The sequence below is a fragment of the Papaver somniferum genome, chromosome 1, assembly GCF_003573695.1.
Source record: "Papaver somniferum cultivar HN1 chromosome 1, ASM357369v1, whole genome shotgun sequence".
Lineage (NCBI taxonomy): Eukaryota > Viridiplantae > Streptophyta > Magnoliopsida > Ranunculales > Papaveraceae > Papaver > Papaver somniferum.
The window spans coordinates 109,379,253-109,394,759 of NC_039358.1; positions in this window are offsets into that span (position 1 = coordinate 109,379,253).

Consider the following 15,507-nt stretch of genomic DNA (forward strand, 5'->3'; position numbering starts at 1 on the left):
CCGAACTATAGCCATATTACCAAAAATAGGAAAAAAATTCATGTAACCGAACTGTTTGATTTTTCCCAAAATTTCTAGTACCCACACTACCGAACTCTAGCACCTTTGTTCGGTTGTTTCGCATAAATGTTTAAAACTGCCATGTAACCGAACTGTACCCTTATTACAAAAAAAAAAAAAAAATTGGCCATGTAACCGAACTGTTCTTTTTTCCCTATATGTTTAATACCCATATAACCGAACTTGTTCCAATATGTTCGGTTTGTTCGCAAAAAACTTTGACAAACCGAACTCTTGGCTATTTACATATATATGTGGAGTTCGGTTTTCTCGAAAAAATAATTGAGTAACCAAACTCTACCCTGGAACACGATTTTTTTTTCTTGAGTTGGTTTTTTTTCCGTGAATTATTCCTTATTTCTTTTGTTTTTTTGTTTAGTGGCAAAGGTAAGAAATCTAACCAACCATTACCGGAAGATTTGAGAACTCCCACGCCTAGAGGCCCAAAACACTTAGGTGCCGATAAGCGTGGAACCAAAAATGCTAAGTATGGAGGTGGGTCATTACCGGGTGTTGTCATCCAAGATGGTGTCAATAGAGATAATGTTGACAACGTAATCCAACAAGTTAATGAAGAGATCGTGGAAGAGATGAGCAGTTAAGAACATAATCAAGGTGGAGAAGATGAACTATCTCAAGGAGGAGGAAATGAGGGTGGCGACGATGAGGGTGAAAAAGATGAGGAAGGAGGAGACAAGGATGGAGATAAGGATGATGATGAATCATAGGAGGGCTCGGATGAAGAGGAAGAAGAAGAAGAACAAGCAGACATAGTGGTAAAGAGACCTAGAAAGACGCCTAAAAATCCTTGTGCTAGATATTCGTACATTCCTCATAAGGATTTGTGTTTGCCGCCAAAGAATCCAACATATGGTACTCCAAGAGATAGCTGGGAGGTATTGATGGGCTACAAAAACTCATGGGCTGCCAAGATCTTTGCAACAAAGGTATGGTTCAATCTTAACCATCAAGATTTAGATTTCTCGGTCATTTTATTATATTTTGACATATATTTTTATTTTTTATATATATTAGTATATAAGATATGATGTTGTTTTTTTAGGATCATAAAAATGTTGTTCGTGTTTTGAAACGTCAAAAGAACAAGGCATTTTTAGTATATAAAAATGATGTCCGCCTGGCGGTATTTGATTGTGTACTATGGAACGGGATACAACATGCGCACCAAAAATTTGATGTTGTCACTGTTACTGCATTTGCCGAGAGGGCTTATCCAGAAACGAATACCTTTCATCTACCTTTTGGTGAGATGGCAATAACTCCGGATGATTGTTTTAGAATCACAGCCTTACCAATTACAGGAACAAGTGTTCGAGATGGCTACGATCCCTCGATGAGTTATGAAGTTCTTGAAAAACTAGTCTAAAGGTGTCTAGGATGGAGCGATAAAAAGGAACAATGTGAGTTTAGGCGAGCTAACAAAGAGCCTAAGGAAGGTAATGAGTATAATGAGTTTGAGGAAGACCGCACGTACAAGAAGAAATTGAAAAATATCAAGCTCAAAACCTTGTTTGATGAGTTTTCAGCGACGAAAGATTTGGTTGCTCAAGGAAAGTTGGTGATGACAGAGGAGAAGACTAAGCACCATGTGACTGCTTATTTGTTATATCAACTTGGAACCATCTTCTTCCCTGACACTTCAGGCCACGTGGTAAATGCTCATTACCTCCAGCTATTGGACCCCTTGGATGAGGTGAACAACTATTCTTGGGGCATTGCGATTCATTCATTCGTTCAAGTGGAACTCAGAAAAGCTTCGAGGCTTAGGAGTCTATATTTTGGAGGCTTATACACCCTTGTTCAGGTACCCCGTTAAATTATCGTTTGTGTGTTTGAATATATAAGTGAATGAATGTGTATTGTTACTAATCATATTGCGAATTTATTATTTTTTGCCTCTTCTCATAGGTTTGGGTGTACGACCACTTCCCTAAACTGCAATTGTCTAATACTCACACTCCTTGGCCTTATGGGAAGCCTACAGCTGGTAAATATGAATTTTTGAACTCACAGGAAAAGAATAAGGAAAAAAAGGTGTTGGAGTTGAGGGAGACATTGGATAAGTTAACAGTGGAAGATGTGGTTTTCCATCCTTACAACATTGCATCAGATGAAGACGAGGAGGATGTTGATGTTATTGATTTCTCACCTGTTGCGGGTTATAATGGACCGTTGTTTCATCCTGGGGGTTGTACAATGTATAATCCTCGAAGAGTACTTAGACAACTTTCTTGTGTCCAAAGTGTCCCACAAGTGGAAAACTTCGAGGTAAAGAAGGTCGGAACTAAGAACAGCGAGAAGAATTTCATCCCCAAATACGATCCTGCTCCATCAGTGGACCACTGGAAGAACTTTGGGGATTATCTTGTTCCAGTCGAAGAGTTACAAGATTCGTTTGATGAGCCAAATGCCGCTGACGATGGATATATGGAATGGTATGAACATTTTTCTCATCCTCGTGTAATAAACAGTGTCCAACAAGCCCGTGTTGATAAAGAAAAAGCGACGGCAATGGAGAAAGAGGCTCAGAAGATTATGAAGCCTACCCCTATGTGTGGTGATGAGGCTTTGATCTTGTGGAATTCGATGGTAAGATATTTACTCTTATTTTTGTTTTTCAAAATGTTATAAAGTATTGAAAAATAATAGTGACTTATGTTTTTGATGAGAAAAGGTGAAGGAAAGTGCTAAATTGTTGAAGAAATTGATGGAAAAAATCCGGAGTGGAGAGCCGATGGACACTCGAGAACAAACAGACCTCTACAACTAAATAACTAATGTTTGGGTATTAAGTTCTTAGTAATTTCATTTTGGCAACGTCATGTGAGCTAATAACACAAAAAATAAGACCAAATACCAAAAAACACAATCTTTCATTCATATGATGATGTTCAAAAGCATACATATATTCTAGCCAAAGGTACATCTAATCATCCCCAAGGGAAACTGCATGTCCATGTATAATTTTGTTCGATTCCTCCAAAGCTTTCCACATCTCCATGTTATGTTCTACATAATGCACCAACCCAACATCGTGTCGGGGTTAAATCCATTCCAATAAGAGTATGCGCATATCAGAGGCAATGGACAATTGTCTTCTAACCGGAGGCCTACAAAATGGTTGTTGTTAACCAACGCAATCACCACTCTCCTGCGTCTAAGTTGCTCGACACATATGGTTGTTTTGGGAGTGTAAGTGAAACTAGCACCTTTTGAGAAATAGTGAACCACACAATTGAATGCGTCGGCGATTAAGTGCCCACATATCGGCATGCCCATCCAATGATCCATTGTGATTGGATTTCCCCCGTGGAAACGGATTTGATACCTAAGGAATTGCATGTTGAGGCTATCGTCCCCATCGGACAACATTCTCTTGTAAAATTCCGGTTTTTCCTTTAGCTTCATCTTCATCCTTTGACGAATATAAATGATTTCATTATCATCATATAGTTTGGCACCTTGAGTGAAAGGCCCTAGTTGTTCCTTGACAACGTGGAAACCGCAATTACCATCCAGAGGGACATCATTGATGGATATGGCATAATCTCTAATGTAAGGAGGTAGATCTTCCAAGTACCTTTTATCAACATGAGATGGTGTATCATCAATTTCCTATTGCTTCACTTGACTTGGTTCCGACGGAGTGGGTTGAGAACGTAACATCGGTCCTTTTTTCTTCATATTTCTTTCACTTGACCCGCCCTTTTGAATAATATTCCTTCCCCTTTTCTTCGAATCTTCTTGGTACTTCGCCGCGGTATGCTCATGCCCACAAGGATCTCTAGTAAAAGGGGTCATTTCACTTGCCTTCTTAGCCAACACCTTTGCATATTCTCTAACTTGTTTTTTTGTTTCTTTGGTTTTTGGCCTACCTTTGCCATTACCTTTATCCGGTTCTTGCACATTCTCCGAAGTATGCGGAAAAACGATTGGCCGCATGTCATCCCAAAAGATTTTCCTTTCGAGTTTGTTCATGTTCCGGTACATTTCGATAACCGCTCTTCCCATTTCATTGTCACCAAACTCTTCACCGACATCGCCCTTTGGAGGAGGGACAAAACTTAATTGTTGCCAATGTGGATCAATATCGCTTAAAGGGATTATGCCATATTCATACTTAGCTATCATGTGGCGACAAGGGAGTCCCATAGACTTCATCATGTTGCAAACACACACCTCGTCCGTCTTGGTTCCCCATATGTCAATCAAATTCACCTCAACCATTAACCTCTTGATGCAAGCATGTGAAACATTATAATGGAGTCCCTTAAACAACCGAAGGTCCGCCATTTTCTTGATGTTACCATCTTTGTCTACAATCTTTGTGTACTTCATGATGCGGATTTTTTGAAACTTCTCTTTAATTCTCTCAATAACGCGTTTGAAGTAACTCTCCATTGCGTTAAACACAACCACAAAATTATCGACACATCCAAAGAGATTTTTCTTCAACCGGTGGTGAGCCGATTCTACCAAACTTATCTCTTGATTCCCAAAGTGTTTATAGTTGTTGGTAAAAGCATAAACGAAACACTCTTTGTGCGGTTCTAACCATTGATCCACCACATACGTTATTATATCCTCCGGATATTCGGGGCTAGACCAATGTTCTCTAAATTCGGCAAGATTTAGATAATACTCTTCTTCGGTGAGAGACCAAGTCAATGCCTCACATTCCCCGGAGAAGGAAACCCATTTAGCGTGATTTATGGCGTATTGTTTATCGAATTCCTCTTTTGCATCCGCTTGTTCATCTTCCGGTAGCTTACTAATCTCTTCCAATCCTTTCCTTTTAGGTGGAAAAAGTTGAGGCTTGCACCTATTCATCACATTGCACCATATATGAAATGTACAAAGCATACTATGTGCTAATGGGAATACTTTCTCTATTGCGTTCATCAATGCTACGTCATTGTCCGTCACGATAACCCCGGGGATCTCATCATCTCGGTAGATCGCCTTCACTTGTTGTAGCGCCCAAGTGTAACTTGGTTCTTGCTCGTCCTTTAGAAAACAAAAAGCAACGGTAAACGGTGACTTCATCGACGTACGACCAACAATGTTCAACAATGGCATCTCGTATTTGTTTGTCTTGTAAGTGCAATCCATTATAAGAACTTCATGGAATGATTGAGCCAATTGAACACTCTTCGGATGGGCAATGAAGGGATGAGTTATTTCTTCTTCCGGACCTACCTTCTTTTGAACCGCGTAGCCTTTCTCTTGAGCCAAAAAAAATAATTGTTGCATTACTTTTCTATCCTTCCATTCATTCCTTTTAATCGTCTCAATTGCATTGTAAATGGTGTACAAAGATGATACGTTACCCGGGTTATCTTGTTTTAATAAGCGAAGCATTGTGGAAGGTGGAATACACAATTTCCTATACTCGGCTATTTTTTCCATTTCTCGAGGAGTGAGCCTTGCGGCCATTGCATGCCCTTCAAGATCATCCGAACGAGGGTGGTTATGACGACCTACCACCTTATCCATAGCTAGAAACCATTTCGTCGTTAATTTTCTCTTGCTAAATACTAGCTTGAACGGACATTTGATTTTCTTTGAGCACGTTGTGTTCTTCCTCGTCGTCTTTCCTTTATACTCATAACCCTTCCTCTTGTGACTAACATCGGGATCTCCACTTCTCTCACAAACCATTTCAAAATGAGTGTTGCTTTCTTTTCCATTCAAAACCAAGACGCAATTGACTCTCTTGGCATGTTCTCTAGCCCAATTCTTCGCATCAATAGGTAAGTCAAATACCAACTCATTCGCATAGTGAGTAGATGTATCTTCGAACAACATACCAATCGGAGAAGGTTGATCATGCATTGGTATAGGTTGTGATTCCATCTACAAGAAATGTAACAACATCAATGCAATCACAAATAAGTTCGGTCACATAATAATTTTATCGGGGAAACCGAACTCATTGTTCGGTTGGTTAAGCAAGTTGCAAAGCAACCGAACAAATAAAAGAAACCGAGTTCGGTAACATGTGAATTTTATCGCAACAACCTAACTAATAAAAGGAACATAGTTCGGTTACTTTGTATTTTATGTAGATAACCGAACTAGACACTGGAACTTCAGATTTTTTTTATTTGTTAAGTTCGATTGGTTATGCTGTTAGGTTCAAGTTTGCGAAACAACCGAACTTATTAAACATAGTTCGGTTAGATAGTTGGTACATGCCGTTTGCGAACCAACCGAACTGTATACACTTAGTTAAACTTTATTTTTACGTAAAGTTCGGTTAGTTGCGAACCAACCGAACATAACACTGCATCTCAGAACTTCCATTAATGTGGAGTTCGGTAACCTGCGTGTTTGAATAAAGTAATCGAACTACATCTTCAAATGAGTTCGGTTACTTACTCATCTCACAAGGCAACCGAACTACACCTTCAGAACAGTTCGGTTACATGTTCTTCATATAATGTAACCGAACTATGCAAAATCCAGTTCAAAAATTTACATTTTTGGGGAAGTTTTTACCAATTCAACATACATTATCTAAGTTTGGAGCATACCTGTTCACCCAAATACTCTTCCTCCGGTTGTGGTTGATAAAATCCATCATTTTCATCTTGAGTTTCATTTTGGGGAAGAATACAATCACCATCTAAGAAATAAGCCAAATCCGGATCATTTTGAAGATTAACAAATATTCTAGGAGAGGATGGAGATGAAGAATCAGATGAGTTTTCATCACTTGAATACTCAAAGGGGGTGAATTGGAAAAAACTTTTATTTTCGATGTTTTTCTCCTTCATCTTCTCTAACTCTACTCTCACAATAATTTTACTCAACTAATAATAAACCCATCTTTTAATTTAATCTCACTAATTGTTTTTAACTAAATCATTTCACTAATCATAACCTAAATTAATTAAGAGAGTAGATTAGGTATTAAATAAATAACTAGATATGGGGTGACCTAGAATTACTTCTAATGTCTTTACCCAAAATAAAACCATGGTCCCCAAAAAATCGTTCATATTTTAGGAAAATGATATTCCTAGGCGCAGAATTTTAAATTTTCTTCAGATCTGGCCCATAATTTCAATTTATGAATTTTCGTAATGACGACTTTGTCCTTTTCAATAAATACAAGAGGAAAACCAGAAGATATTTCATTTCTCATTTTTATTTCTCTCTCTCGGCTCTACCTAAAATTATTTCTAGGGTTTTTTTTTCTGATTTGATTTCGTTTCTTGTTTACGATCTGGTTCTTCATCGATAATACTATATAGATTCAATCGAAGTTCTTATCAGTGTTGAGAATCAATCAACGAATTTTAACTTCTCCAGTGAAATGAAACCGTGATGAGCAGATCTGAAGTAGAATCATATCAGTGTTGAGAATCAATCAACGAACCTAAATCTGAGCATAAAGAAACTCGATTCAAATTCAATTGTAACTCGATTGAAAAAACTAAATCGTTATTAATTAGCAGTACCTGTTCTTGAAGGAAATTTATGAAACGCGGGGAAGACATGTTGAGAATCAATATCGGCCGATATATACAGAGATTCATCAACAACAACGATTGGAAATATAAGTTTATCTCTCTAATCTTAGTTATTTGTTTGAAGTTCTTCGTTTCATTTCCAAAAGAATTTTCAGAAGATTTTTTACGGTTTTAAAAACCTAGCACTAGCAACTTGATTTAACTAATCACGAAAACACTAAGTTTGTCGTTCTGATCTTCATATTGATTCGAGAATCACGATAAAAATGTTCTAATCTAGTTATTGATTTTCGAGTTTTTGGAAAAGAATTTGATTGATTTTTTTCCTAATTTTGGTTCTTCATCAATCTTATCTGAAATTCGACTTGTAACAACAACTGAAGGTTTTTAATGCTTGGAAACAACTTATTCATGATTAAACCTAGGTAGTACTTGTCATTTTGTATAATAACTCCAATTTGAATGATTCAGGTTTCATTTGGCGATCGAGAATTTAAAGAAATTATTTTTAAAACAAAAGAAATGATTGGCTTGTTGTCAATGATGATCGAGGTGATGAGTTAATGCTACTGCAAGCAAATCCATATGCCTCTGTCTATATAGGTAAGTAATGGAAATGGTTTGTTAGTGATGAGGTTTATAATGAAAGCGAAACTAGTTACTGTTTTTATCGCCTTTCAGATTACACATGTTGTATGCATTCTGGAAAGCGAAACTAGTTACTGTTTCTATCGCCTTTTCATATTCTCCAATAAGCTAAAGGTAGAGGTTTATAAATGTTAGTGCTGAGGTGTATAATGAAATTTCATATGAATATATATAGAAAAAACATGCCCGATGTATATGGATATGTTAATATTCTTCCATTATTGTTCTTAATCTTCTTTTTGAGTGCTTATTGAACCTTTATTTAATGAAACTTGCAGATACATGAGGTTAATTACAGAGGTATTTCACATATGTTTCGTACTATTTGCAAAGAAAAAGGTTGCTTTGGCTTATATAAGGGTCTTTGAGAAACATTGCTGGTATGCCCTTTTGTCAGTTTTTGAATAATTTTTTTTTGCTGCTTTGATTGGTTGGTAAAATTACACAGTTCATGTTGTTTACGGAATTGAACCCGTTATACCAACTTGTGTATGTAGATTTGATCAAATTGTTCGCTTAACTCATTTTTCCCTTTTGCATCTGCTTAAAGTATTTATTTGCTTAACCACCTTTCCCACTTGTTTACTATTTGATATCCCCCGTTAATGTTGTATATCTTACCTCACGGGTAGCTGACATTGTTATATATTCCATATGTATGAAGTTTTTATATTTCCAAATGTATATCTTACCTCTTAGGTGGTTCCGGTTTTGTAATTCGTGTTGTGCTGTTGGTCTCCATCTCTTCTGAATGCGACATATGGAAAACAACTACTGAAACCACGTACTTCTCTGGGAATTACATGATTTGGATCTCTATAGGAGTTAGTGTTTCAAGATGTGTGAATTTTCAATTATACATGATTTGGTTTTCGATTAATATATACCAGGTTTATTTAGCATCAATGAAGCAAGATACTGCTCTTTTTATTAGATTGAATCATGTCATATGTTGTTGTTGGTAGTGGTGGTGATCCTTACTTTGCCTGAGGATATACTAATTGAATGTGTAACTGCAAGTTACACATGCTAATTGGATGTGTAACTGATATTTACACAATCTGATTGGATGTGTAACTGCCGGTTACACATGCCATATGATGTGTAACTGCCGGTTAATAAGGCATATGCATGTGTAACTACTGATTCTATATGATTACACATATATTTTCGTGATTCTATATAATTGCTTTAACAATTTGAATGAGATGAATGAGAATCTGCCACATCCAGTGAAGGATTTATGGATACATGTGAATACTCTTATTCTGTTCATTCCCCACTTGTGTTTTACTTTACATGGAAATTTAATGTTGGATGTTAAACATTTCTGTGAGTCAAGAGTGTATGGATAATGAAAATCTCTATATTCTAACTGTACTACCTCACCACACGATCATTAGAAAACGCTTACCTTACTTATCTTGTTTTACGTTACAACTAGATAGTCCTAATTATCTTACAACTGTATTCATATTGTATAATCTTCAACATGTCAATGTTTTTCCATACTAATGCATGATTTATTGCCTTAGGGATCTTATCTGCATCGCACAAAACTCAAACCATCCCGGGGCGTGAAATCAACACTCAGGTTTTTTCTGTTTTTAATTTAACATGATATTGTGGTGCCTCATGGCTCTTATTTGCAGATACTTCATTTTAATCTAATATTATGGTACCTTTTTGTCTTATTAATTTGCAGGACAACCGACTTGTAAGACTTGTATGTGTCTTCCTTCAGACTCTCATTCGGTATAATATAATTGATGGTGAGTTACTAGTACGTTATAATCATCTGAGAGTTTTAAGGATTAAAACTAAATATCCAACAATGTCTTATGTGATGTTGATATTGCACTCATTAACTCCTAAGGTGAAATTCAGTTTTAATGCAATCGAAGAAACAAATGTTTTTTAAGAGATCTTGAAGCCAAGCCACTCATAAAATCGGTTGGTGTAAGTTAACTGACCTTTTTTGGATGTGTAACTATTAGTTACACATGCTAATTAGATGTGTAACTTCTAGATACACAAGCTAAATGGATGTGTAGCTACTAGTTACACATGCTAATTAGATGCATAACTTATAGATACACGTTTTAATTGAATTACTAGTTAGTTAGATGTGTAACTTCTAGTTTCTGAAGTTGTCATCTAGTATTGTTGCAAGTCTATGACAAATGGAATATGCATCTACCCTTAGTTACTCTAGTCTAATACATATGTAACTGAAAGTTACACAATTCAGATGCATGTATAACCGAAAGTTACACTAGTAAGATGCACGTGTAACCAAAAGTTACACTAGTAAGTACGTTTTACGTCGGACATTACAAAAACTTGTAGAGGTTGACACTATTTAGGTTTACTGCAGAAATCAGTGGTTTGAACATTATACACTTGGTAATCATGCTTATGTTCTTGCCTTTAATGATTCTGGTGCTAAATTCCTATATGAATGTGTAACTGCTAGTTTCGCTACTTAGATGTATGTGAAATTGAATATACATTGTTGTTCATTTAATCTTATAAAAACTGATTGCTTGTTGTTATATTTTAGGCTTACGACAACTTCATAAAAGCTAATTGCTTATTTGTGGTATTGGTCTCGCTGGAATTGGAGTTGACGCTGAATACACAAGTCAGACGCATGTATAACTCTCAATTACAATAGATAGACGCATATGTAACTCTCGATTACGCTAGACAGATGTGTGTGTAGATTCTAGTTACACATGCTAAAAAATTGTTGTAAATGAATCTTAAAGTAATACATGTATTTTTTTTATGTTTTCTTTTTGATGTCTATGTTTTGCATATATATACAAGTGTAACTTTGCATTACACATGTTATAAGGATGTGTAACTTTTGCTTACACTTGTCATATGCATGTGTAACTTCTGTTTACACATTCGCACTGTAATTTAATAATTTCGGGCCTAGATTTAATAATTTTGGGTCTAGATTTAAATTTTATTTAATTATGGGCTTGACAATATGCATAAGGGTATCAAGGTCTTTTAATATTTCGGGGCCTAGATTTAAACTTCTTTTAATTAAGGGCCTCATATTATGGGTTACCCATGGGCGGGGTCTGAGCCTAATTTTCCGAAGGTAGAGTACATGGTCCATGGGCCTGGACTCCTTGAAAATATTTTGCTTAAAATAAGAATGATTTTTTAGGAACCATGGTTTTTTTTTGAGGGGACCATGGTTTTATTAGGCCACTTTCCCTATAGTGTTGAAATGACTAACCTACCCTTAACCTAATTTAATTTAAAACCAACCTAATAACCACATATATATATATATATATAACCACCACCTCCTCCCACCACCACTTCCCACCACCGCCGATTACCACCACTACCACCTCTGATTATCACCACCACCAACCACCGATTACCACCGCCACCACCTCCGATTATCACCACCACCAACCACCGATTACCACCACCACCTCCGATTACCACCACCACCAACCACCACCACCTCTATATATATAGCTTAATTTAAAACGTTAACAAAGATATTATCACAAACCCATTATTTGTCATTCGTTTTTGTTGAATAAATGAGAAGTAATCATCAAAATGAGTTGAAAATGGAAGTTGCAGAGAGGTTTAATGGAGGTTTTTTTTTTCAGAGAAAAGTTCGGTTACGTCGCAAAAAACAAGTCTCAGCCGAACTTTTAGTTCGGTTACGTCGCAAAAAGTTCGGTTATCACGAATTAATTTTTTCTTAACCGAACTCAGAGTTCGGTTGATTCGCAAAAATACTTTTAACCGAACTCCTTGTATTAGAACAACAAAAGTCCAAAAGTTCGGTTCCTTCGCAAAATAAGGATATCACTGAACTTTAAGTTTGGTTGGTAGAGCTATTTGATATGTAACCAAACACACAAGATATACCCAAATAAATTGTTAAGTTCAAAGCTCGGTTACCTACCATTTTATACTAGGTAACTGAATATAGCACTGTAACTTTGTTTTTTTTTTTTCTTTTTTATCGGTGAGTTCGGTTAGATACGCTTTTGGATAAAAGTTTGCGAACCAACCAAACTTCTTACACTTGGAATAATTTTTTTTTAACATAAAGTTCGGTTGGATAGTTGGTTGGTATGAACTTTGCGTACCAACTGAACTATGTACAGTTGGTAAAATTTTATTTTCACGTAAAGTTTTAGTTATTGTTTCCAAAGCAACCGAACTTCTAGACCCTAAAGTTCGGTTACATTGCGGGCAAACCGAACATTACACTGTACGACCAAAACCTCCATTAACGAGCAAGTTCGGTAACCTGCGTGTTTGGAAAACGTAATCGAAATACACTTTCAGGTGTGTTTGGTTACATGTTCTTGACATATGGTAACCGAACTGGCCCAAATCTACATAAAAAATTTCATTTTTTTTTGAAAGTTTGGAGCAATTAAACCAACATTATCTAAGTTTGAAGCATACCTGATAACCCAAATGCTCTTCCTCCGGTTATGGTTGGTAAAATCCATCGTTTTCATCTTGAGATTGAGTTTGGGGAAGAATACAATCACCATCTAAGAAATAACTCATATCCAGATCACTGTGAAGATTAACAAATACTCTAGGAGAGGAGGGAGATGAAGATTCAGATGTGCTATCATCAATTGAATCATCACTTGAATACTCAATATTAGTGAACTCAATTTTTTTTTATTTTCCATATTTTTCTTCTTAATCTTCTCTAACTTTACCCTCTCAATAATTCTACTTCTTTAGCTTAATCATTTCATTAATGATTTCACTAATCATTACCCAAAATTAATCAGGAACGTAGTTTAGGTATTAATATAAATATCTAGATAAGGGGTGACCTAGATTTACTTCTAAATGTCTTACTAAAAATAGAACCATGGTCCCCCAAAAAAACCATGGTCCCCAAAAAATCGTTTTACAATAAGTTTCCACAGTGGCCTTGAACTATATAATTCTCTTTTGAGGCATATTCAAATGTTTTGAGGCATACAAAACCATTTTCCTATCTAGGGTGGTTTATAAGGGGTGTCCTAGTAATAAGTAGATTATTAAATTATCCTTAATTAATTTAAATTACTTAAATACCTTTCACCTAAATTTAAAAAACAATCAATTGGGGTATACAAAAAATGATTGGGGGGATATACCCTAATTAATCCTTCAATTTTAAAACATAAACCTAAACTAACCAAAATCCAAAATCACTTTCATTGCTAACATAATTTAATCATTAAACCGTTTTGATTTTATTTTTCATCGGTGATTAATTGTTGATTCATAAATCTTTGATCATTGATTAAAACCACAAGTATAAATGAGTCGTGTGAAGCGTTTGATAGACACATTTTTGTGTCTAATTTGATCTCAATACTATATATTGTTGGTACTCGATTTTGTACTTATTATGGTGTTTTTCGTGTTTGTAGGTATTTTTGGGAAATAAACATTTTTGGAAAATTCGGCTCGAAAAGTTGCTAAAGGCACCCGGAGGACACATGTTATTTGGACTCGCAGTTTTAGATATGGGGTATCCTATTACTATGGGGCACCCAATTACTAAGGGGCACACTAGCTGTTATTTACACCCCAGAAGGAAAATTCTAAAGGGACGCCCATACAGGATTAGGGGGAGGCCATCTTCTCCATTTGAATTATATTTTTGGCGGGAAAATATTGCAGCATACGACCAGAATTAGGGTTCGGATTTTGAAGGTGTTCCAGTGCGATTCAATGGCTGAAATTCTTTGGGAAGTTCTGTTTGAGCATAACAGAGATGGTATGGGCTTTAGAATCAATTATATTTGGCTGGATGATCAGTTCGAAGTAAAACAGGGAAGACATGAAAACTAGCTTTCACCAGCGATGATTTCTGACATGATTTCGAGAGAGTTTGTATTGGACTTTCTCTCGGATTTTGTTTGATTTGGGCCTGTTTTATCAAAAAAGGGATGATAATGAGATTTGATTCGACAAAATGAGTTGGTTACGTGGATTTGGGTGAATCAGAGCACGAGAATATCTCGTGTTGTCTCTCTCCTTCCCCGTGTAAAACTGAATGATGGCGTGTGATCGGAGAGAGTTTCACTCAATCTTTGGAGTGATAGTAACATGTGTTGAAAGTTTTAGCTGCCCCAGACGCATGAGAGAGAAGAATAATAGATTATTTCCTTAACAGTGCAGGCGAGAATAATAACAAGTAATGGAGGATTATGTGTTGTTATTACGAGTTGTTCTTGGCGTTGTCGAGTATATATAGCCTGCTGGTATGTTTTAGAGAGGATGGATAGTTAGGGGTTAGAACAGAGAGCAACAGAGTGATCAAATCACGAGTTGCAGAGAGAAGTTTCTGCTGCTGCAGAGAAGATGAACATGAAGAACATTAGCTGTTAAGGACAGTCGTTTTCTAGGGTCGTATATTTCAAGTCTGTAACAGTCCATCAGTAACGTATATCTTCAGTTCGCAACGCCCGTTCTGTACAGCGAGTCTGTAACGCTCATAAAGCGTTGCAAACTAGCTGCTTTGATTATTTTCTCCATTTTCACCATTGTACGCACTTTTTGAGTAGTAAAAAATCTTTTGAGAGTGTTTTCACCATGAGAAGCTAAACCCCATCACTGGGACAATAGAGGAAGCAACTTTTCATGATTGTGGTAAATGAATTAATTCTTTTATTGACTTTTTGCATAGATTTAATTGCTTTATGATTTCTATTAATTACTTGTCATTTTGTTAGATGTCGCATGCTTAGTTTTAATTACTTTAGATGCGTCATGCTTATAACTTACAAATAATATTTTACGAAATCTATTTTTGGCAAAGAACTAGAGTCACAACTTCTTTTGTTTGAGCTATATTATCTAGAGTTAATGACTGAACCACAACAATATGAAAAGTAGTGAAATCCCGCGTCTCAGTGTCTCTTCATCTTGTGACATAATTTGTATATTTTTAGTGTTTTTCCTTTATTAATCCTAAAAACAATTTCAACAAGTCTGAGTGAACGACAACTCTACTTACCACTATATAAAATCACATCAATACAATGAGTATCCGACTGAGCAGCTTGGACATTATCCTTTTTATGACCATAGTGTGAATAGTGATTTGGAACGCGAAACTTTTGAAGGTTATGGTCCATACCATTGTGAGCCCAATTACTATCCATATACCCACAGGTCATACTAGCAAAACAATCCTTCTATTTCTCTAGAAGAGTCTCTCAAGAGTTTCAATGAGTCTACACGGAAGTTATTTATGAAAGAGACTTATAATATTCTTCTCCCA